The following is a 22,651-nucleotide window of genomic DNA, read 5'->3' on the forward strand; positions in this document are numbered from 1 at the left end:
GACCTGACCTGGGCCGGCCACACCGCCACTGTTGTCAAAAAGGCCCAACAGCGACTACACGGACTCAGGCGCCTGAAGAAATTCGGGCTGAGGAAAGAAATCCTCGGGGACTTCTACAGAGGCACCATTGAAAGCCTGCTGACAGGCGGCTTCACCGCCTGGTACGGGAACTGTACCACCATGGACCGCAGAGCGCTAAGGAGGGTGAGGCGCGCGGCCCAGCACGTAACAGGAGGTGAACTGCCAGAACTGCACGAACTGTACAACCAGCGGTGCCTCAGGAGGTCCCTGAAGATCATCAAAGACACAAACCATCCCCACAACAGCCTGTTCTCCCTGCTACCCTCAGGGAGGAGATACAGGGTTCCAAAAACACGCACAAATCGCTTGAGGAACAGTTTCTTCCCGCAGGCCACGAGACTCCTAAATATGCACAAATAGTGCAGTAGTCGTACCGTACCGTACTGCAGCTGCTACTATTACGGATACCTAACGTTTAATTGTAAATTTAAGTGTATGTTTAATAAGGTGCCTAACGTTTAATTGTAAATTTAAGTGTATGTTTAATAAGGTACATGCTATTTGCACATGTATGTATAAAACGTCGAATTTGGAATGTCTGAACACGTCTAACGTATGCACATGACATGTGCACCTATGTGCAATGAATATGCCACTGTCGTATAAGCCACCGACTTGTCTTATTGCTTATAGATGCCTATTTCTTATTGCCTTATTGCTGTCTTATTGCTTATTGATGCCTATTTCTTATTGCCTATTACTTATTGCTTGTTGCCTATTTGTACTATGTCGTAAACGGAGTCCACTGCACAAGAATTTCACACGTGGTACTTGTACCATGGAGTGACAATAAAAATCTTGAATCTTGAATCTTGAATCTTGAATCTTGTCCAACAACATGTCAAATGAAACACTGAGAATCCACAGATCGAAATGGTATCAATGTTATCACTCTGTGACCAAAACTCACTGAACTGAAGGCAACATACTTACATACATACAACATAAGGCCATAATTGTCCCTGCATATTCTTGAATTTGGACAAGGGACAGACAGTCCTGGCATTTTGTACACAAGGGTCTGCTATCTCTCCAAGGCAGTGCTTAATTTATAAATGATGAGGTCCCTGAAGACCAAGTGGTCGGTGCAGCCGCAGGTCGGTCTGCAGGGAAAAGGTCTGGGAACATATCAAGACAACAAGGCAGGTGCTCAGTACTGCCATTTAGCTTTGTCCACCCTTTATTCAGATAGGACAGTATAGGCAGACAGAATGGGTGGGGAGAGAGAGAGAGGTTGTGGCAAAGGACCTCGGGTCGGATTCGAACCTGCCTCAGCTTTGCGACGGACCGAGCCTCCGTCGAGCTTGTGACCGGAAGGTCGTCGGTTCAATCCCCGTGGACCGGCAGGATAAATCTGGGTGGGGAAAGTGAAAAGGCAGCGCTTGCCCCTCCCTCATTACCACCACTGAGGTGCCCTTGAGCAAGGCCCCTAACCCCAACTGCTCGAGTGGAGCTGCTCAGTGGCCAGCAGATCAGACTGTGGTTGTACTGGTCAGCTTCCAGGTATGAATGTGTGTGTGAATGTGAACAGGGCGCTCCTGAAAAAGAGAGCATTGCTCTCAGTGAGACTCCCCCTGTATAAATAAAGGTTAAGGAAATGGAAAAGGCTAATCATTACTAAATGACTGACTATATCACCTCAGAGCTCCCAGTACTGGGGACCTACAGTATAACAATATTTGATTATTGCATAGCTTACATAATGCTCATTTTTACAAACCTGCCCTTCAAGTAGTAGACTATACAGTAACTGCACTGTGTATATAAAATGCCCACACAGGCTACTATGAGATATCCTAATCATGCGTAACTGAAACGGAAACTGCAATGGCTTCAACCGCTTACCAGAGACATTCTGGTTCCAGTAGTTATGCATCAATATTCAATACAAAAGGTCTATTCTGATAGGGACCTTTTGCCAGTTAATAAGAGTTTTTCTATTTGTTTTCTCTTTGAAGACGATCGGTCGCAGCGACACACACACTGTGCGGCAAATACGGTCGTTTTGTATTCTCCGACAAGTCAGGCATTCATTTTCATTTGAATAACTGTGAAGAAATATATTGGCAGCAGGAGATACCATCTTTCATTTGCTCTGTGAGTCCAAGATTATTATTTTCCCTCTCATCAACGTAATGAAAATTTATTCCGACTAGAGGGGCTTGTATTTATGGGAATTAATTCACATGTGAATGGATTGTGATAGAAACAAAACGGCGACGTTTGAATTATCTTGCGTAGCGGGAATCAAATTTCCAACTTTTAATAGGAAAACGTGAACTGTTTATGTTTGCTTTTTTGTTTTGACATGAATGAAAGGTTTTTCGTTCCCAAGATCAACCTGACCGCAACTCAGACGATGAATAGTAATTTTCTACTTGGGCTAAATTATGTCTGGAAAATGTCTCCCTTTCCTCTCTCATTTGATCCCGGAAAATGACAAAACCAATGTAAGCATCAGAATGGCTCCCACCTGTAGAAGGCTTCGTTACATCGGGACATTCCCAGACATGGCGTGCCGGTTCACTCGCCCCCCTTTTTCAAAAGTCAAAAGTCACAAGCCAATCCCCCATAATGACTTAATTAATGCAATTCTCTTTTTTAATCCTTACCATGTCAACTGGGCTCTCACAGAGGGAGACCTTTAGCTCCTCCACTCCCTTTGTTATGCTGAGTCTTAACATGTGTCACTTTGGCTGCCGCGCCTGTTTCCCTGCATGGCCTATTTAGATAAATGTCCATTTGAAGCCCTGCTTGTCAGGCGAAATTATGGCGTCACATGTCACGTTGGAGAAAAGCCAGAAGTCTCCTTGTTTACACACACGTCATTTAAATGCAGGACTTTAGAAGACAGCCCCCTCTTTCTCCTGAGCAAACACTCAAGGACTTAAGAGATTGAGGTGGACTGAGACTCTCATGACAGATAAGAAAGCTGCTTTTAAGAAAAGTTAACGGTAGCCTTGTCAAAGCTGGAGGGTATAGGGAAAAGTGCTGGTTGTCCATGTGTCTGTGTATTTGCATGTAGCTAGGTGTGACATTATGTGTGTCTTGGTCTAGGCAACTATTGGATATTGACTCAACTTTTTCCCATCTCTCTAAAAAATCGCAAAGATCAATTTTTAACACCTGGTCAACCTATATTTTCTTCCCAGCACTACAAAGCATTTAGAGAAACTTGTATAGTATAGAATGCTCCTGAGTCATACTGTATGCATTGATTAAACTTGTATATTAGTATTGTATTGTATTGATTAGTTGTATAGTATAAGGGAAAAAGTGAACAGTGAGCACACTCCAAAAATATATATATATATATAACTTCGGTGCAGGGCACAAACAATATCAAGTCACAGCAGGAAATGCCAGCACACAAAAAAATCTTTTTGAAGGTTTAATAGCTGTAGTCTGGGTAGGGCAGCAGCACAGCACAAACATAGTATAGAATGCTCCTGAAGCTTATATGCATTTAGTTAGTAAGTCATATGCAGTGATTAGTTGGATGCTGTTGAAGGGTGTAGTGGCCTGCATATACTTTAGATCCACATCTCCGTTGTTCCTTAAGAACCTCCTTAAGCAGTACTTTAACATTTGGAAATTAATTTTGCTCTTGAATTTGCTCTGGTCTGGTCTCAGTGTTGACTTGATCTCAAACAACTGTGGAATCAAGCTAATTTGACCTGGACTCGACTAAGGTGATCCAGACTAACAGCCCTGTAGCCTGTTGCACCAGCTGAACGTAAGTTCTGTCTTAAGTTAGGGTGTAAAGTCCACACTAACTGCTACGTTCAAACCAGAGCCGTATAATAGAAGAGTTCTGACATCTCCATTCACTCCAATGGACCAGTTTTTTTCCAGGAAGTAGAAAGTGGAACTCTTCAGTAAAAAAAGCAGCACTGTCGAGTTGCATCAAAATAGACAGTGTTGTACTTTGAAAGGGTTTTTCATCCCTTGAGATGAATCAAATTGTACATTATCTGCTTTATTTTAGCATGCAAAAGTAGCGCGAGACCCATTCCTGGCTGTTCATTGGCTAATGATTCTTGCATTTTGGTCCTCCGCTGACGCCACTCTCTTACTAGAGGACACTAGTTCAAACTAGTTAGTTTGACACTAAAGTTGTGTCTTTGTTGAGTTGCACCACGGAGACGTAAGGTACATCTTAACTAGTAGACCCTAAAGTCCATACTAACCAAAATAGTGTCGCAGACAATGAAGTGTACAGTATCTGTGACCAATCAGTGAAAAGCACGGTGGAAACGGTGTTTATTTACGGTTGTTTAAGTAAGTGGAGTGAAAACAGGACATGTTGCCCACCGCAAATAGTGCTTTCATATGTCATCAACACTAACCAAATGAGAACGTTATTGAGTAACGTTCGTTTAGGTTCATATTACTGTTAACGTTTATCTGTGAGCTCTTCATCAGTATTGTAGGCTAATTTCCCACTATCCTGCCTCACTAAATTGTTGCGGTTATTTTAATTTGTATGCAGTGCTGCAGCTTGTGGGAAACAAAAGCGTGAGTCATAAATAACAAAGGGTGTAATAACTGATGACGGAGAGCGCGTTGCGGACGCAAAACAACGATGCGCCACGGTGCCAAGTTGCAATCCGTGCCAACTGCTATTTTACAGAGGACTTTACACCTAGTAAGACATAGGTGTAAAATTTAAGTTCTAACTTATGCCTACGTTGTAACTATTTCACTTGGTGCAACCCAAATATTTTTAGTAGTGCGTAAACTCGGACTTAGTGAGACTTTACGTTCAAACTAGCTTACGTTTCAACTTACGCACAGCTGGTGCAACCCACTGCTGCTCTTTATGTTTTGAGACAAATGACGTCTTTGATGGACCAACTTAATAAAGGAAGCCCTTCAACAGCTGGCACATCTAGCTTCAGAAGCACAATCGCCCATACCGGTCGACTGGAAACACAATAACGCGGCCCAACCCCCGGCACTAAGAAACCTTCCCAGCTCATACCACAGGAGGTAGGCAGGCATGGAGGAGATAAGGCTAAGCCTCTACCTCTCCTTTTCCCATTTCCCTCCCCCTCTCTCTCGCTCTCACTCCCTCTCCCTCTCTTTCTCCTTTGCTTTTTTCCTCAGCAAAGCGCTGAGGCATGGAGGGGGGTTGAGAACTTGAGATATCCACGGTTCAGGAGCCCTATTGTGAGGCTTTGATGTGCCTCGTCATAAAGTTACAGCGTGGAGATCTATCATATCAGCCTTTTCATTATGTGGTATGACTCTAACAACCTTGAAGCGGTTATTGCACATCCAATAGACCTATACTGTATAGTTGTGCCATACGGGGCTGGTGAACCTAGTCTAAACTGCTTTGAATGCTTCATCTAAGATCAATCCATGAAGCACAAAACCAGTTGGGTCCTATTATATCCCATAATGCTTTGAACGTCAGACTCAGAGATTCCATTATCATTGGGGTTTTTTTCTTTTGAGAAGAACATATTCTACAGAGAGATGTATGTCGTTGAGGAGAGGAGATGTGGTAGAGAAGAGAGAAGTGCAAGGCATGGTTGTTTCAGACTGTGTTCTTCAGTACAAGCTGCCGTGTTCAACTCGACAATGTTGTTTCTATGGGAACCCGCGGCTTGTCGATGGATCAAGGTATTTTTGTCCGCTGAGTGAAGTGCTTGGCCTCCGGTAGCTATCAGCCGTGGCGCAGCCGTAGCCATCAGCTACTCCCCGCTCTCAGCAGATTTGTACTTGTTTGTCGAGTCGACTCCTTATACAGTACATCTGTTTGTTTGCTCAACAGGACTGAAATAAGTCACTGAGCATTGTTTGTACTGTAGGGGCCCTATCTTCGTACGGCGCTATCGTTTGCGCTGCCTCTTATTGCTATCTTCCCTGCGTCTTAAGCTATCGTCTGCCTCCACCATCCAGTTTTGCGCTGGGATCTAAGCGCAGAGTGTAGGCGTGGCCCAGGCGTGTCCGTGGGCCTCTAGCCTATCATCTGCCTCCCGCAAGTGTCATTTTGCGCTCTGGCGAAGATACCGTCGCTATGTTCCGAGCGTAAACAGAGGTTTGGGTGTTCCCTGTGCCAAAATAGGCATTCCAGTGCAATGTGTTAGAAAAAAAGACCTTGGGTGCTCTCAATTTTAATGCCACCAAATAGCTGGTCTTAGCGCAAAAAAAAACTCTACGGCAGGCGTACGCCTGAGCGCACACAGTATTCTCTGCGCAGTGCAGGAAATCCTCGCTTGGATAGGCCTACATTACGCACGGCTCGCGCGCAGACACACTTCCCTCCTCAGAATGCCATGTTGATTTTCAACTAACCTACACTGCAGAAAAAAACACCTTGATTTAAAAATGAAAATTTGTTTGGTTTTGTGCCAAAAAGCGGGAGTCTGTGTGTAGCGCGGGGAGGGGTGCTTTTAAGTGTTCGGCTAGTGTGCCGGGTCCTGGAGGGGGGTCTCCCCGGAGAAGGTGTGAGCTGGACCAGGTAGGTCGGTGCACAGGGTGGGTAGAGGCACTGAGGCAGCGCTGTAGCCTACAGTGCGCGGTCCCGCGGATCGAAATCAGTTTCTGGCAGCAAATCACTTTTTGACACACCGGCCAGAAGGCTATACAGTAACCTCTCTCCCTGCAATTGCACCATGCAACAATAGCTTAACCCGAGTGGACAATTCTGGTATAGGCTATTGAAATAGGCTAAAATTAAAATCTGACACATCCCTACAGAAACGAATATTTTTAAATGTGTATGTTATAGTTATAGCCTATATGAGCGAAACGACTAATTAATAGGCTACTAATTACAAAAGCATACATTTTCGTTACGAATCCGAACTGGTTCATCCTCCAATTCTCTCCCTCTCTCGTTCACTCCCCCTTCTCTCTCTCTCTGACTCTCTCCCTCTCTCTTTTCTCTCTCTCTCTCTCGCTCACTCTGTCACTCTGCTTGCACTGAGCAAGAAAGAAGCTGCTGTCACAGACGTGATGGCGGTGACGCTGTGACTTTTAAGGGGAGTGATCTCACCTTGTGAATCCTGTTATGGGCATAAACACGCCTATGGGCCTGTGTCCACCTAGCGTCTTTTCATCAGCTCCGGCGTCTATTTTCAATTGTTTCCAATGGGGGGAGAGCGTATGCGAGCGCACACGGACGTCTAGAGAAAGTGCGCTGCGTCCAGCGTATATTTTCAGAGCGCTCTGGTGTTTTTGTGCGCCCGACTCCCAGCGCTCCCAGCGCTTCCAGCTGAAATTATTTTTAACTTTTCAGAAAGACGCTGGTGTTGGGTGCTCCTTTTCTGGCAACTAATCATATGGAATAACTATTGCAACAGAGACAGAAAGGCTCAATTGTGGGGGCAGATTGGCTAGACACTTAATATTGTGTGTTGAGCTAAATCACTGTATGTGTGTTGTTTGCTAATGTTAGCTGTCAGCTATCAAGCTACTACCGCACTGAGCTAACGTTAGTTTCAGACTGCTTCCTTGTTATATTGTGCGCCGAGATCAGCGTTCCCCAGCGCACTCCCAGCGTTTAACGTCAGAAAAAGACGCTAGGTGGACACAGGCCCTATGGAGGTTTTGCGCCGAGATGACGTGAAGCGCAGCGGGCCGCCACGCCCACAATTAGGGCTTTGCGCGCTGCTATTCCGCAAAATTACCGCCATTGCGAAGATAGGGCCCTTGATGTTTTTCCCCAGCTAGTACGCTCACACTGTGCATCTTTACCTGTTGCTTTTGCCTTTGACCACGCTGTAGCTCCGCCCTCCCCGACATCACATGCCATCCTGCCTCGTGCCAGCGTGATGCAGCACCTGGGCACAGTGCTGTGTTCAGCTCAGCGTGGCGGGGGGGGGGAAGCCGCACGGCCCCAATAATGTCAGCTCCTAGCAGGCCACTAAGCACCGTAGCGGGGAGGTGAACACCCACGCGGCCTGTACCCTTCCACACCCGGAGCGCCCCCTTCCTATCCGCACCCAGCCCAATATAGCTCCCGGCTAGGGGGGCGAGGCAGAGGGAGGGATGGCCTTTGCGCGGCTGGGAGCTTCTTTCCGTCTTGGAGTGTTTGAGTACACCGACAGCAGAAATAAGGCTGTCATAGAGCTGCAGGTGCACTTTCACTTGAAAACAAAAACACTCTGCTTTGAGTCATGTTATTGAGCATATTTATCACAACAAATTAAAGCCGAAATCACCATCACTCACCAAAGGACTAATGATTGGTTTGTTCACTGATCATTGTTGTACCCTGTCTGGGATCTGAGTGGCCTCTTGGGTGAGGTGAAGCAGGAGATTGGGAGATGAGGTTAAGCAGGAGATTGGGAGATGGTCAACTTACCTCTTAAGTGATGACTGATGAGACACCAAAATCATCTGTGTCCTCAAGGTGATTGTTGTTGGCGTTGTGTAGAATTAATGAGATTGACTTGCAAAAGGACCCACAGGGAAGGGAGTTGCAAACACAGATGAACAGATGAACAATGTTACATACACAAACAAGCAAACAAAAACATCCCCATGCTGTATAGAAACATACATTATGCATGGAATTGCTACTGTTGTAAACATGCACTTCAGTGGTTATGCACTGTCATACAATCTGTAACCACAGATTGTATCCGTACAGTTTTTATCCACACAATTTACACTGCATGTCTGTGAGTTACACAGTACAATACATCAACAGCAAAGCAACACACCCCCACACATACACACACCTCCCGCACCCTGTGGTAGGTGTAGGCTCATTCCATACACACACCTCCCGCGCCCTGTGGTAGGTGTAGGCTCTTTCCCCCACACATACACACACCTCCCGTGCCCTGTGGTAGGTGTAGGCTCTAACCCCACACATACACACCTCCCGCACCCTGTGGTAGGTGTAGGCTCATTCCATACACACACCTCCTGCACCCTGTGGTAGGTGTAGGCTCTTTCCCCCACACATACACACACCTTCCGCACCCTGTGGTAGGTGTAGGCTCTTCCCCCACACATACACACACCTCCCGTGCCCTGTGGTAGGTGTAGGCTCTTTCCCCCACACATACACACACCTGCCGCACCCTGTGGTAGGTGTAGGCTCTTCCCCCACACATACACACACCTGCCGTGCCCTGTGGTAGGTGTAGGCTCTTTCCCCCACACATACACACACCTTCCGTGCCCTGTGGTAGGTGTAGGCTCTTTCCCCAACACATACACACACCCTCCGTGCCCTGTGGTAGGTGTAGGCTCTTTCCCCCACACATACACACACCTGCCGTGCCCTGTGGTAGGTGTAGGCTCTTTCCCCCACAGATACACACACCTCCCGCACCCTGTGGTAGGTGCAGGCTCTTTCCCCCACACACACATACACCTCCCGTGCCCTGTGGTAGGTGTAGGTGTAGGCTCTTTCCCCCACACATACACACACCTCCCGCACCCTGTGGTAGGTGTAGGCTCTTTCCCCCACACATACACACACCTCCCGCACCCTGTGGTAGGTGTAGGCTCTTTCCCCCACACATACACACACCTGCCGTGCCCTGTGGTAGGTGTAGGCTCTTTCCCCCACACATACACACACCTCCCGCACCCTGTGGTAGGTGTAGGCTCTTTCCCCCACACATACACACACCTGCCGTGCCCTGTGGTAGGTGTAGGCTCTTTCCCTCACACATACACACACCTGCCGTGCCCTGTGGTAGGTGTAGGCTCTTTCCCCCACACATACACACACCTGCCGTGCCCTGTGGTAGGTGTAGGCTCTTTCCCCCACACATACACACACCTCCCGCACCCTGTGGTAGGTGTAGGCTCTTTCCCCCACACATACACACACCTTCCGTGCCCTGTGGTAGGTGTAGGCTCTTTCCCCCACACATACACACACCTCCCGTGCCCTGTGGTAGGTGTAGGCTCTTTCCCCCACACATACACACACCTCCCGCACCCTGTGGTAGGTGTAGGCTCTTTCCCCCACACATACACACACCTTCCGTGCCCTGTGGTAGGTGTAGGCTCTTTCCCCCACACATACACACACCTGCTGTGCCCTGTGGTAGGTGTAGGCTCTTTCCCCCACACATACACACACCTGCTGTGCCCTGTGGTAGGTGTAGGCTCTTTCCCCCACACATACACACACCTCCCGCGCCCTGTGGTAGGTGTAGGTGTAGGCTCTTTCCCCCACACATACACACACCTCCCGCGCCCTGTGGTAGGTGTAGGCTCTTTCCCCCACACATACACACACCTGCCGTGCCCTGTGGTAGGTGTAGGCTCTTTCCCCCACACATACACACACCTGCCGTGCCCTGTGGTAGGTGTAGGCTCTTTCCCCCACACATACACACACCTGCCGTGCCCTGTGGTAGGTGTAGGCTCTTTCCCCCACACATACACACACCTGCCGTGCCCTGTGGTAGGTGTAGGCTCTTTCCCCCACACATACACACACCTGCCGTGCCCTGTGGTAGGTGTAGGCTCTTTCCCCCACACATACACACACCTGCCGTGCCCTGTGGTAGGTGCAGGCTCTTTCCCCCACACATACACACACCTTCCGTGCCCTGTGGTAGGTGTAGGCTCTTTCCCCCACACATACACACACCTGCCGTGCCCTGTGGTAGGTGCAGGCTCTTTCCCCCACACATACACACACCTTCCGTGCCCTGTGGTAGGTGTAGGCTCTTTCCCCCACACATACACACACCTGCCGTGCCCTGTGGTAGGTGTAGGCTCTTTCCCCCACACATACACACACCTGCCGTGCCCTGTGGTAGGTGTAGGCTCTTTCCCCCACACATACACACACCTGCCGTGCCCTGTGGTAGGTGTAGGCTCTTTCCCCCACACATACACACACCTGCCGTGCCCTGTGGTAGGTGTAGGCTCTTTCCCCCACACATACACACACCTGCCGTGCCCTGTGGTAGGTGTAGGCTCTTTCCCCCACACATACACACACCTGCCGTGCCCTGTGGTAGGTGTAGGCTCTTTCCCCCACACATACACACACCTGCCGTGCCCTGTGGTAGGTGTAGGCTCTTTCCCCCACACATACACACACCTGCCGTGCCCTGTGGTAGGTGCAGGCTCTTTCCCCCACACATACACACACCTGCCGTGCCCTGTGGTAGGTGCAGGCTCTTTCCCCCACACATACACACACCTGCCGCGCCCTGTGGTAGGTGTAGGCTCTTTCCCCCACACATACACACACCTGCCGTGCCCTGTGGTAGGTGTAGGCTCTTTCCCCCACACATATACACACCTCCCGCGCCCTGTGGTAGGTGCAGGCTCTTTCCCCCACACATACACACACCTGCCGTGCCCTGTGGTAGGTGTAGGCTCTTTCCCCCACACATACACACACCTCCCGCACCCTGTGGTAGGTGTAGGCTCTTTCCCCCACACATACACACACCTCCCGCACCCTGTGGTAGGTGTAGGCTCTTTCCCCCACACATACACACACCTGCCGTGCCCTGTGGTAGGTGTAGGCTCTTTCCCCCACACATACACACACCTCCCGCACCCTGTGGTAGGTGTAGGCTCTTTCCCCCACACATACACACACCTGCCGTGCCCTGTGGTAGGTGTAGGCTCTTTCCCTCACACATACACACACCTGCCGTGCCCTGTGGTAGGTGTAGGCTCTTTCCCCCACACATACACACACCTGCCGTGCCCTGTGGTAGGTGTAGGCTCTTTCCCCCACACATACACACACCTCCCGCACCCTGTGGTAGGTGTAGGCTCTTTCCCCCACACATACACACACCTTCCGTGCCCTGTGGTAGGTGTAGGCTCTTTCCCCCACACATACACACACCTCCCGTGCCCTGTGGTAGGTGTAGGCTCTTTCCCCCACACATACACACACCTCCCGCACCCTGTGGTAGGTGTAGGCTCTTTCCCCCACACATACACACACCTTCCGTGCCCTGTGGTAGGTGTAGGCTCTTTCCCCCACACATACACACACCTGCTGTGCCCTGTGGTAGGTGTAGGCTCTTTCCCCCACACATACACACACCTACTGTGCCCTGTGGTAGGTGTAGGCTCTTTCCCCCACACATACACACACCTCCCGCGCCCTGTGGTAGGTGTAGGTGTAGGCTCTTTCCCCCACACATACACACACCTCCCGCGCCCTGTGGTAGGTGTAGGCTCTTTCCCCCACACATACACACACCTGCCGTGCCCTGTGGTAGGTGTAGGCTCTTTCCCCCACACATACACACACCTGCCGTGCCCTGTGGTAGGTGTAGGCTCTTTCCCCCACACATACACACACCTGCCGTGCCCTGTGGTAGGTGTAGGCTCTTTCCCCCACACATACACACACCTGCCGTGCCCTGTGGTAGGTGTAGGCTCTTTCCCCCACACATACACACACCTGCCGTGCCCTGTGGTAGGTGTAGGCTCTTTCCCCCACACATACACACACCTGCCGTGCCCTGTGGTAGGTGCAGGCTCTTTCCCCCACACATACACACACCTTCCGTGCCCTGTGGTAGGTGTAGGCTCTTTCCCCCACACATACACACACCTGCCGTGCCCTGTGGTAGGTGCAGGCTCTTTCCCCCACACATACACACACCTTCCGTGCCCTGTGGTAGGTGTAGGCTCTTTCCCCCACACATACACACACCTGCCGTGCCCTGTGGTAGGTGTAGGCTCTTTCCCCCACACATACACACACCTGCCGTGCCCTGTGGTAGGTGTAGGCTCTTTCCCCCACACATACACACACCTGCCGTGCCCTGTGGTAGGTGTAGGCTCTTTCCCCCACACATACACACACCTGCCGTGCCCTGTGGTAGGTGTAGGCTCTTTCCCCCACACATACACACACCTGCCGTGCCCTGTGGTAGGTGTAGGCTCTTTCCCCCACACATACACACACCTGCCGTGCCCTGTGGTAGGTGTAGGCTCTTTCCCCCACACATACACACACCTGCCGTGCCCTGTGGTAGGTGTAGGCTCTTTCCCCCACACATACACACACCTGCCGTGCCCTGTGGTAGGTGCAGGCTCTTTCCCCCACACATACACACACCTGCCGTGCCCTGTGGTAGGTGCAGGCTCTTTCCCCCACACATACACACACCTGCCGCGCCCTGTGGTAGGTGTAGGCTCTTTCCCCCACACATACACACACCTGCCGTGCCCTGTGGTAGGTGTAGGCTCTTTCCCCCACACATATACACACCTCCCGCGCCCTGTGGTAGGTGCAGGCTCTTTCCCCCACACATACACACACCTGCCGTGCCCTGTGGTAGGTGTAGGCTCTTTCCCCCACACATATACACACCTCCCGCGCCCTGTGGTAGGTGCAGGCTCTTTCCCCCACACATACACACACCTGCCGTGCCCTGTGGTAGGTGTATAGGCTCTTTCCCCCACACATACCCACACCTCCCGCGCCCTGTGGTAGGTGTAGGCTCTTTCCCCCACACATACACACACCTCCCGTGCCCTGTGGTAGGTGTAGGCTCTTTCCCCCACACATACACACACCTGCCGTGCCCTGTGGTAGGTGTAGGCTCTTTCCCCCACACATATACACACCTCCCGTGCCCTGTGGTAGGTGTAGGCTCTTTCCCCCACACATACACACACCTCCCGTGCCCTGTGGTAGGTGTAGGCTCTTTCCCCCACACATACACACACCTCCCGTGCCCTGTGGTAGGTGTAGGCTCTTTCCCCCACACATACACACACCTCCCGTGCCCTGTGGTAGGTGTAGGCTCTTTCCCCCACACATACACACACCTCCCGCGCCCTGTGGTAGGTGTAGGCTCTTTCCCCCACACATACACACACCTCCCGCGCCCTGTGGTAGGTGTAGGCTCTTTCCCCCACACATACACACACCTCCCGTGCCCTGTGGTAGGTGTAGGCTCTTTCCCCCACACATACACACACCTGCCGTGCCCTGTGGTAGGTGTAGGCTCTTTCCCCCACACATACACACACCTCCCGCGCCCTGTGGTAGGTGTAGGCTCTTTCCCCCACACATACACACACCTCCCGTGCCCTGTGGTAGGTGTAGGATCTTTCCCCCACACATACACACACCTGCCGTGCCCTGTGGTAGGTGTAGGCTCTTTCCCCCACACATACACACACCTGCCGTGCCCTGTGGTAGGTGTAGGCTCTTTCCCAGTGAAGAGTGGCTTCATAGCCTGTGATTTTATGGTCATTTTGTCGGCTGCAATAGCATCCTTCCCCATCCCCTGCTGCCCAGTGGTGAAATAACAGGCTCTGGGCTCATCCACCAAACCCACAGGACCACACTTGAATCATTGCTACAATTTGAGCTATCAAATCATAATGGGAGGACGAGATTGCCTTTCTTTCCTCTGCACGCGCGCGCGCGCACGTGTGTGTGTGTGTGTGTGTGTGTGTGTGTGTGTGTGTGTGTGTGTGAATGCGTGCATGGTGGGTAGCTAAGCGAGTTTATATTCCCTGGGCCCGTAGGCTTGGGTTAATGTGTTTAGCTCACATTTGTTCTCCTATTTCCTGACTGAGGAAAAGGTAGTTTTTCTTTGTTGTTTGCTCGTTTGCCCGCCTTAATTGGCAGAAACGGGGAGAGGGCGCTAGGTAGAGCGGTGTGTTAGCTCCTTTTCCAAACTGTTTCTCCGTCTGTTTTTGTCCAGAAGAATGCTTACTGTAACTGAGGCATTGTTAATGAGTAGCAGATGCCTGGAAAAGCTACAGTACATGAACTCTCTGCATTGTATAGTAGTACATCATTTTTACTATTTGTACAAATTAATTACCAAGTTGTACACCTTTGCCTAAGTCAGTATAGTACATCCTCTTTGTTTGGTTTGCACGGGAAACTGTTTTCATAAAAATGTCACGTCCATTATGATACAATGAGTCACCTAATACCGTGTAATCACGACATCAAGTGCATTTCTGATGACATCACATTGGGCAGACCACCATGAATATAATTGTAGCAAATTACCTTTAGATGGCTCGAGTAGTAATTATTGTTGAATAAGTCATGATAGCCTCTTATTACTCATACATCTGTTCTCTTTGTCCGTGTGTATCTGCCCGTGTGTCTCTCTGCCTCTGCTTGTCCTGTTATCTCTTATTCACTCACACTGTGACCCGAACGCCGGTTCAAGTCTGTGTCCCGGCTTGACGTGGTCTCACTCCTGTATGCGTGCGCGGCACAAGCACTTCACCCTCGCAGGCAGGTGTTATTTTCCTCCGCTTTTGACGTGGCTTCCCTTTGATGCATGAACGAGTGACAACATATCATGAACGAGTGACAACATATCATGAACGAGTGACAACATATCATGAACGAGTGACAACATATCATGAACGAGTGACAACATATCATGAACGAGTGACAACATATCATGAACGAGTGACAACATATCATGAACGAGTGACAACATATCATGACCGAGTGACAACATATCATGAACGAGTGACAACATATCATGAACGAGTGACAACATATCAGCGGCAGAGAGAAAGAGACAGACAAAGGTGAAAAGGGCAGGAAGCAACGGACATTGTTATTACATCGCCGCCTGTGCCACCGCGAGAGCAGCGAGGTCAATTTGGCCTCTGTGAAAGGAAAGTCATTTGCTGTGGGCTTTGAGAAAGGCGGAGCGGCGGTCGCGCTGGAGAGCCCCTCTCTGCTCCGCTCGGGCTAATGATCGCCTCTGACAGAGGAATGGCCGCCGCTCTTTTCACCACAATCCCTTATTCCGCCCGCATTGATCCCCCCCTGCCTATTTTCACACAGTAATGGATGGCATTGTCCCTCCCTCGCCACTGTTAGTACAAATAATTACCAATCAATATGCACTCAAGGTCCCCGGATCAGAATATCATTTTCACACATGATTTATTCCCGCCAATGCCGCCTGCCGCACTCTCTCTCCCACACACCAGAGTCGCCGCCTCGCGCAATCAATCGAAGCAATCAGCTAAAGACCCTGGATGATGCCGGCTGGATGGAAGACACGGTGCAGGTCCCCTCGGCCAGGGTGACGTCCCAATCCACACCAATGATAAAGCTCATTACCTGATGTCACCTCAGTGTGTGTTTTGGCATGGTGAACACACACTAACTTCTGTCCCATCACCGGATAGCCACCCATTTGAAAAGTGCCACGCCCTGTGGGGTTACTTAAAGTTATTAGAGAAAGTCAAAATTCAAAAATATTTGCATCGATTCAAAATGAAAATAGCAGCTTTGTTGTCCTTGAAATATTCATATAATACACTTCTTCCCTGATCTGTTGATAGTAAAGACAAGAAAATATCAGGATTTATGGCCAGTGTTTCCCCTACCATTCTACAGGGCCGGCAGGCCCGCCAGGCCAGAAAATAAATTGCATATTTTTTTTATTTTTTTTCCCTCAATAAACCTTTATGGCATATTGTATTACAATACAACAATACTGATGTTGACAGTGCTGACAGTAATATAAGATGCCAAATCATTCAAAACAATAAGCATTTTGCTTTTAGGAGCATCCTGCCAGCGTGCGGCGCTGTTCCAAAACGTGTCAACGTGTGTCGTTGCCTGGGAAACGCACATCCCATAATACAACTGTTCGCATCGCATCCCATAATAATATGATGATACTTGGGATGCCATTGGGAACATAGATGCGAACAGGTTAGCTAAAAGTTTAGCGTCGCCAGTGAGAGCCCCCAACGTTGCGGTCGGGGTACGTTTCGAAATCCTTCCAGGCCTGAAATTTTTTCTAGGGGAAACACTGACGGTGTCTTTTTGGCTCAGTGTCTCTCCTCTCAAGACGCAGTCAGAGAAAAGATTGTACACTTTATTATTTGGTGAAAGGGCTGAGCAAACCTTTGAACAGCTGCAATAAGGGCTAAAATTGCTGCCTTAAGCCCTCAAACCCAACTCCTAACACGACTTGGCAAGGAGCTCTTGGCAAGGAGCTCATATCAAAATGATCCGCTTTCCCGACCTGGGAGCACGGAGGCTCCCTGGCCCCGTCAAGACCCGCCGGTGAAATGTCACGAAGGGTTCCCCACTCAGACATTGTGTGTGTGTGTGTGTGTGTGTGTGTGTGTGTGTGCGCGTGCGTGGGTGCGTGCGTGCGTGCGTATGCGTGCATGCTCGTCAGTTGACATTTTGGCAGATAGAAAAAGCCGGGGGTCGCTTTGAATCAGACTGAGAGCGTTCCACCTGCCCGAGCTCTTTGGCTTGGAGCCCATCCATCGTGCACCACTGCCACTGCTGTCACATAGAAGTGTGAAAGGTCACCCAAACCATCGCTCTTCTCTTGACAGCCAATACGGAGGTCAAGCAGGATTTGGGCAGAAGAACAAAAAGAAGCTACCTTGGGCACAAGATCCGACGCCCTCCCTTGAAGGGCAAACCTGGCTTTTTTGTGCTGATATTGAAATCTCTTAAATCTGTCCGTTTTCTTGCCAAAACGTTCAAGTATTCAGGGTTCCCATTGTAACCCAGAATGATGGATTTGCAGCAGCTCTTTAAAGGAGGGCGACCCATCGAACCTTATAGACAACGTTTCTCAGGGATACATTAAGAATGAATTTACAACAAAACAATATTGATCCCACCCCCCCCCCCCCCCTTCCACCCCCAGGGATCAGGGCGGAACTTCCATCATATCAAAGGTGGAAAGCATGACTGGCTGATATGTGATATTTAACAAAAGGCTATCTCGGCCCCATATATCATCTAACCCTATACAAACAGTCACATTTCCTCACTTAGGAATTGGATAGCGTTTTAGTGTGCAAACGAGTCCGATTGACTGCAGCCTTCCTCTCCAGGGTGCGATCCAGCAGACACAATCAGGAAGAGGCGATGACAACAACACAGCTTTATGAACTCCATATCAACCATATACATCCCCTGCAGGCAGGAACACACACACACACACACACACACGCACACACATACACACACACACGCACGCACGCACACACACACACACACACACACACACACACAGAGACCAGTGAGTGTATGAGCTGTAGACAGACTGGGGCGCTGTCTGCTGGGGTGAGTGTGGGGCCAGTGGGGCCTCTGTCAAAGGCAGCGTATGTGGGACTGTGAGCAGAAAGGAAGTGGGGCAGCCAGCTGGCGGGGGTCAGGTCAGGTTCTGGATGCTCTTCCTGTGTCAAACACACACTAAGACACACTTAGACACGCACACAATAGCCAAGACAGTCTGATGCGGCCCAGTACAACAGCCGTCGATTACATGTAGACGAAACACGTGCAAATATGGCACCAGCAACACCTGACAGACGTTGAGCACTCGGGAGAACTATTTCTGGGCAGTGTTAGACTGAGCATGCTCATGTGCACATACAGTACACACACAAGCTGTTTCTAAACACGCAGTGAACTCCTGCTCTTAACCACACCTTAGGCAAATGGGCTGCATGTCTAGAACCAATTCTCCGTTTTGAACGTACTCCCGCAACTGCGGAGCATATACTGTACCACCCAGGCCCTAGTCCAACCTCCGCATCGCGGGCACAGCGGCTCTAGTTTAGCAGGTCGCAGCTTATGCTCCGGTGCCGTGGAGGGGGCAGGCGGGTGGGGGCCTTGATGACGTGCTAAGCGAGCCACATACAAACCATTAAATGTCCCCGTGCTTTTTCATCATTTCATGAACGGACGTAGTTACGTGGCTGGATTATTTGGAAGAGAGCCAAATTGGTGAGTAAACAAGTAGCGTAAAAGTTTAATCCTTTCTTTTCTTCCATCTGCCAGTTTGAAAATTTAACAAGGAGATGATGCTGCGCATTAGGCTATTGGGTGACAAGTGCCCGGTATTAATGTTCACGTATATTAATTCATCGTTTGGCATATCAATGAATTAAAAGAGCAAACTCATGATCAGCGAGTGAGGACACTCGTCAGGACAGCCACAGCCAGGTGGGAGAGATGAGAGAAGCAACACGCTCTCTCCACGGACGGGGACGACTGAACTTAAAGAGCGCATGCTCTTTAAAGTGGAAATTGGTTCACTAGAAACACATTACAAATTTTAAAATCCGTTTCTGCGGAGCTTCTCCCTCATATTTAGAAACTGATTAAGTGGGTTATTGAGTCATGTCTAGCAGGGTAACTGCGGGGGATAGTCAGACCTGATTCTATGCTTATAACCCACAGTTCATGTTTAGAAGCGGCTACAGACACACACACACACTCGTCGCTGAGCCTAAAGCGGCAGTTATAGTCTCCGTGTCCGCTGGGGGTCTGCATGATGTGAATTTGGTCAGCAGAGAGTGTACGCCGAGGCTCTGTGCGGACAACCGCCTACCTCACATTTTTTGGGACCATTATGCTACAAGGACACGACAGCCCCTGCTGGAAAACCAAAACAGAATTTGAAGAGAGGAGCTTTTTCTCTGTGGTGAAGTTAGCTTTAGGTTGGATGTTCGACAGGCCTTGGGAGTGAATGCCCCTCGAATAACCAACCGAAAATTAACTTCACCGCAGTCGTTTGTGCTGCTCTAAACAGAGAGTTGCCGATAGCTTCTCTTGCTCCCTCCCACTCCACGCGTCCTCCAAGTCCAAGGGGACTCCCGAAACTAGTATAAACAGAACTACTACTAGTCCGTCCTCTCGGGACTATAACCAAGGGCTAAGCCAGTGTGAAGGGAGCGGTCTCATCAGAAGAGGGAGCTGAGTGACTTTGGGATTCGCTTTGATGGTTCTGTCCCCCGGCTAAGACACCAAGTCATCTCTTTCTATCACACACTCTCTCTCACAAACACACACACACACTCACTCTCTCTCTCTCTCTCTCTCTCTCTCTCTCTCTCACACAGACACACTCACTCACTGTCTCTCGATGCACACACACTCACTCTCTCTCTCTCTCGATGCACACTGGTGCGACAGTGCGGCTATCAGAAACACAGGGTCCATATACTGTACATGTTTTCTGGGGGATGAAATGGCAGGGAGAAGGTCAGCGTTCCCATCGTCTCCCCCGGCGATTGGCACCGACACACACGCACGCACGCACGCACGCACGCACACACACACACACAATACACACACCAAGGGAAAAGATCACAGTCTTGGCAAGGGGAGAGGGACACAAGAAAGGCCCAGTGTACATTGGCTGAGGGTGGGAGTACATCAAAAGCTACATGCTTAGAAAGTGATGGGAAAGCAAGTGGCTTTTTTTCTTCTTGGACATTTCATTATAGCTTTCTCCATCAGTATGAAAGGTTTTTCTTCTTTCGCTTCTTACTCTAAAATGGAAATAAGTCACGGTTCATGCAGCTGTTTTAGCCCCATTTCCATCAAGGTGACATTAAAACACAGCCATCACAAATCCTCTCCAGCCCTCGCTGTGAATACCAGCTCTTCCTTGATGAGTGGCCCCCTCGCAGAGATGGCCCCAATTAAAAGTGGATTCTGTCACCTTTGCCAGTGGGACCGGACCTCCTCTTTAGCGCCACACCCGCCACACGTGAAGACCCTCGTCAATGACGAGCTAATGAACGCCGCGGTGTAGCAGGGGTGGGTAGCTCTGTTTTTCTCCTCCTTTTTATTTCTCTTTTTTTTATCCTGCTCTATTGGAATGAGTCAAGATGTACCTCCCCGGCAGTGATGCAGCTCCCCAGCAGTGATGCAGCTCCCCAGCAGTGATGTAGCTCCCCAGCAGTGATGTACCTCCCCAGCAGTGATGCAGCTCCCCAGCAGTGATGTACCTCCCCAGCAGTGATGTACCTCCCCAGCAGTGATGTACCTCCCCAGCAGTGATGCAGCTCCCCAGCAGTGATGTACCTCCCCAGCAGTGATGTACCTCCCCAGCAGTGATGTACCTCCCCAGCAGTGATGTACCTCCCCAGTAGTGATGCACCTCCCCAGCAGTGATGCACCTCCCCAGCAGTGATGTAGCTCCCCATCAGTGATGCAGCTCCCCAGCAGTGATGCAGCTCCCCAGCAGTGATGCAGCTCCCCATCAGTGATGCAGCTCCCCAGCAGTGATGCAGCTCCCCAGCAGTGATGCAGCTCCCCAGCAGTGATGTACCTCCCCAGCAGTGATGTACCTCTCCAGCAGTGATGCAGCTCCCCAGCAGTGATGCAGCTCCCCAGCAGTGATGCAGCTCCCCAGCAGTGATGCAGCTCCCCAGCAGTGATGCAGCTCCCCAGCAGTGATGCAGCTCCCCAGCAGTGATGCAGCTCCCCAGTAGTGATGCAGCTCCCCAGCAGTGGCTTTGTACCTTGACGAAGGGGCAGATTTGAATAACTCAAAGCGCCTTCACTCAGACCTAATCCCCAAGCCGCTCTAATCAAAGCCGCTGTTCCCTTATTGGCTTCTTAACGTTTCCTCTGCGATAGAGTGAAGCAAGGCCAGATAGAGGCATTTTAAATGTAAGTGCTGGCAGGCTAATCTCTCCAAATCCGCCCTGCGCTACTTTCATTACGCCGCCGCCGAGGTGTGCGTTGTTCTCTCCTCTCTGAGCCCGCTCGCCTCGCTGTCACAAGTCCCAAAGTGATTTCAGCCAATGTGAAAGACTCCAATTTGCTGCAGCTTTGCCATTGAAATTGCTTGACCCTCTGCAAGGCACCTCAGGCCGTAAAGCATGGCGTATATATGTGGATATACCGCGTTATGTATCAAACGCGGGACAAATTCCGACGGGCCAAAGTCGATAAGGACATGATATGTTCATCAGGCTACAGAGCTGTGTAATAATCTTCCCTCGCTTTTCCTTCAGTCATGATGTTTACCTTATTATTTATCTATCTGGATGAAACATTACCGAGATCCCCGGCAGATAAGTGAGATCATTTCTCCTGGCTCATATCCTCGTGGATATCATATATTTTCCCTCTCTCTTCGTTCGTTGGAGCTCGCGCCCCGAAGCGAAACGCCACAATAAAATACAGCTTTCTAAAGTGATTTGAGCTCCCAAAGCCCCCATGACATTCAGTAAGGATACAAATCTTCGGGGGGGAATCAGCAACATCCCGAGCAGCCTTGCCGTCTCACCACGCGGAGAGAAAGCAATAAAAGTGCAGAGATAAGATGGGCTGATGGGGGAGACAGTTTGGGCACTAATGACGCCTTAAATGCTTTTTGTGTTGTTTGTTTGGCCCACCGTCCTCCACAGCTTTTACTGTACTGTTGTGTTACAGAGCTGAAATGGCTGCTTCATGTAGCTATATGGTTGCGTGTTTGCGTAGATTTTGTATACTACTGTCCAATCCAATCCAATCCAACTTTATTTATAAAGCGCCTTAAAACAGAAAGACGGGGGGAAATACAGGGAAGCACTGCCTGACGACTGCAGCTAGCAAAACAAACCGCGGCTAACCGGGGCGAACGGAGGAACTCTCGTCAGATAGAAATAGTTTTGCGATTTTACAGGGATTTGCACAGTTTTCTTTTTAGATAATGTCAAAAGATAATTTCAGTACACTTCCTCCAACGGAGAGGGAAAGGTACATTGAGAAAATGAACTCAGTTGGCCTGGAGCAGTGGGTAACTGTCTGCCTTTCCGAAACCCTGCCACTCCGAACGTAAACTTCCATTATTCGGACTGGCGGTCCTTCACCTTCTTTTCATAGGTCCCA

General features: G+C 49.9%; 1 protein-coding gene across 4 annotated transcripts in view; it reads left to right on the forward strand.

Moving 5' to 3' along the window:
• LOC310772487 (partitioning defective 3 homolog) overlaps positions 1-22,651 on the forward strand; it is a 660,426-nt gene that overhangs the window by 579,981 nt on the left and 57,794 nt on the right. The gene's annotated exons all lie outside the window — the stretch shown is intronic.

Source organism: Poromitra crassiceps (assembly GCF_964638095.1).
Source record: "Poromitra crassiceps genome assembly, chromosome: 2".
Lineage (NCBI taxonomy): Eukaryota > Metazoa > Chordata > Actinopteri > Beryciformes > Melamphaidae > Poromitra > Poromitra crassiceps.